This window comes from Otolemur garnettii, unplaced genomic scaffold (genome assembly GCF_000181295.1).
Source record: "Otolemur garnettii isolate 467f Iridium unplaced genomic scaffold, OtoGar3 scaffold00003, whole genome shotgun sequence".
NCBI classification, from domain to species: Eukaryota; Metazoa; Chordata; class Mammalia; order Primates; family Galagidae; genus Otolemur; species Otolemur garnettii.
In genome coordinates, this window is record NW_003852398.1 from 23,259,320 (window position 1) to 23,262,547 (window position 3,228).

Genomic DNA, 3,228 nt, shown 5'->3' on the forward strand with positions numbered 1-3,228 from the left:
TATTCCCTTCTTGTTCTCCAGCCCTTTTGTGAATTCTTTCCAAAAATCGGGACTTTTTTAAAATGCCTGGGGACGTGGGACAAATGGTTGAAAAGCGGGACTGTCCCGCCAACATCGGGATGTCTGGTCACCCTAATCATAACTTGAGTAGATAGTAAACCTATACTTTCTGGCTCTATGATGATAAGTTTGGCAATGTGATTTGCTTAAAGTAAAATAATGATGCATATGTTTTCTGAGAGAGGGCTAAAATCTCTATTATCTCCTCTTACTCTTCCATAAGAATGGCAAAGTCCCCCAAAAGGTTATTCCTTCAGCTTCGATGCTGGGATCCTGGAATGATGATGATGTGGAATATTGCTATAGCCAATCAACATCTGACATTAACCCATAGGAAATATATCATTGTGTATTTGTTACTACAGCATAACTAATAAAAACTAAATACAAGAATTTGCTAATAATTGAATTTCAGTTCATAGTTAACACTTTAAAAACAAAATCAAATTTAATAGAATACCAATAATGTAAAAAATAACAAAATGGAAATAAGCTAAAAACAACTTTAAAAAATAGTATTTGTATTAACAAAAATAGTAACTTAAAATGTACATAGATGTTTTCTTATGATTTCTGGCTTGGACCACTGAATGATTCTAAGTAAGAATCAAAATTTATTAAAAATTGTTCTTCATCATTAAGGTACTCCAAGAAAATAGTTCCATCATTATATAAAAGACAATCATCCTTAGCAATCCAGTTTTCCAAAATACAGTCCGAGGGTAAGAATTCTCTTGAAATAATGTGACATAACCTCAATGTCCCAGCTGTTAATTTGTTATTTTCACTTTTAAGATTGCTTAGAGAAGCTACAGAGTTTATCATCATCCCAGTGCTCCAAAATAATGTTGTTTTGTTCTTCTCTTTCGTCCCCTTAGGCAATAAAATAAACCGAAAACCCCAGAAGTAAATTCTTTCTGTCTGAGGCAGAGTCACCCCCATCAGCATGAATCTTTAATTTCATCAATGGAATTTTTGTAGCTGTTTCACTATTTTTTGCACCTTTTTTATCGTTTACTTGTTGTCTTGGACTCAATAATGTCTTTAAGAAGTTTTTGGGTGGCGGCTATATGAGGCTTTAGGATTTCCAGTTTTTTACATTCGTGATCTGACTGATGATAGTGTCTTAGGCAAAAGTTTCCACAATAAGATTATGTAACTGCCGCAAGTTCTCTTTCAACACAGTCCTTGAATCAGCATGGGTAAGACTTATGCTCATCTGTCTTTAGTTTTTCATTGATTATAGTCACCTCAGGAAAATCATAAACTCCTTGCTTCTATGTTCAAGGTAGAGTATTCCATCACAAATAAATGGAAGAAAATATGAAGCCACCATCAATGGAGACAAAGATGGGTCTCCCATGGTCTCCCATGGTCAGAGATGAGGACTCCTAGATCACCTTACTGTTGACAGTATTCCACCTGGCAGTGATACTCAATGTCTAGTTCTACCATTTCTCCCAGAATTTTTTTTCCTTTATTTTGAAAATATCATACCACTCTCTCCTGGTCTAAAAAAATTCTAATGTAAAATTTGTTGATAGCCTTATGATAATTCCATTGTGTTTGATAAGTTGCTTTTTCTTGCTGCTTTTAAAATTTTTTTGTTTTTGACATTTCTTTCTTTTTTTTCTTATTAAATCATAGCTGTGTACATTGATGCCATCATGGGGTACAGTGTGGTGTTTTCATATACATTTTGAAATACTCTCATCAACCTGGTTAATGTAGCCTTCATGTCATTCTCTTAGTTATTGAGTCAAGACATTCATATTCTGCTTTTAGAAAGATTCACTTGTACTCTTGTAGGATAAACCATAGGAGTGACCCCTCCAATTACCCTCCTTCCACCCACCCAACCCCCTCACCTCCCCATCCCTCCCCCCTCCCCATATTCTAAGGCTATAATTAAGTTACAACATTCCTATGAAAGCTATAAATTAGTTTCAAAATAGGGCTATGTACATTGGATACTTTTTCTTTCATTCTTGAGATACTTTGCTAAGAAGAACATTTTCCAGTTCCATCCACGTACATTTCTTGGTTTAGTCTTACCTGGGTTTAATGTGATTCTGAAATTGTGTGCTTCCTATATCTGGATTTTTACATATTTCCCTAGATTTGAGGGTTTTTTTTTTTTAGCTATTTTTTTAAAATAAGCTTTCTACCCCTTTCTCTTTTCTTCCTATAGTCCATAATTTGCATATTTTCTCTTTTGATGTTGTCCCCAGAATCCCATGGGCCTTCTTCATTGTTTTTCATTCTTTTTATTCTCTGGCTGTATATTTTCTAGTAACCTGTCTTCAAATACACATATTTTTTCTTCTGTTTGAGAATTCCTGCTGTTGACCTTATCTATTATAGTTTTCATCTCATTTATTATAGTCTTTGGATAGATATATTTTGTTTCTTCATCATGATTTTAATCTCTATTAAACTTTTCATTTTTTTCTTGTATTCCTGTTTTGTTGAATTATTTCTCCATTCTCTGATCTCTTGAAGGTCCCTGAGTTTCCTTAAAGCTATTATTTAAATTATTTTTCAGGAAATTCATAGATTTTAGAGAAATTATTATGATCTTTTGGTGGTGTTATTTCCTTATTTTAAAATATTTTTTGTGATGGCTTGGTATCTATAGCTCAGTGAGTAGGGTGCAGGCCACATACACCAAAGCTGGTGGGTTCAAACCCAGTCCAGGCCTGCTAAACAACAATGACAACTGCAACCAAAAAATGGCTGGGTGTTGTGGTTGGCACCTGTGATCTCAGGTACTTGGGAGGGACTTAAGAGAATAGTTTAAGTCCAAGAGTTTGAGGTTGCTATGAGCTATGACACCATGGCACTCTACCTAGGGCAACATAGTGAGACTCTGTCTCAAAATATATATACATATATATTTTTTGTTACCTTGCATGAATGTTTGCACATTTGATTAAATGATTATCTCTTCTAAACTTGATGGGCTGGTTTTGTGGGAAACAAACCTTCTCTGTGGGAGGGGCACATGGGTGCTTTTTGGTGAAGTCTAATGGTTATGTCTCTGGTGAACACATAGCACTTCAGTCTACATGCAGCTCTGTCAGCTAAGGTGACAACTTTACTGTGCATTGGAAAAGATCAAAGGTATTCTCAGTGACCAAGGTTATGAATATCTGTAATGATAGCAAA

At 34.9% G+C, this 3,228-nt stretch overlaps 1 pseudogene; it reads right to left on the reverse strand.

Annotated features, from left to right (window-relative positions):
• Window positions 1-624: 624 nt before the first annotated feature.
• LOC100960417 lies at window positions 625-1,515 on the reverse strand (annotated as a pseudogene).
• Window positions 1,516-3,228: the final 1,713 nt, after the last annotated feature.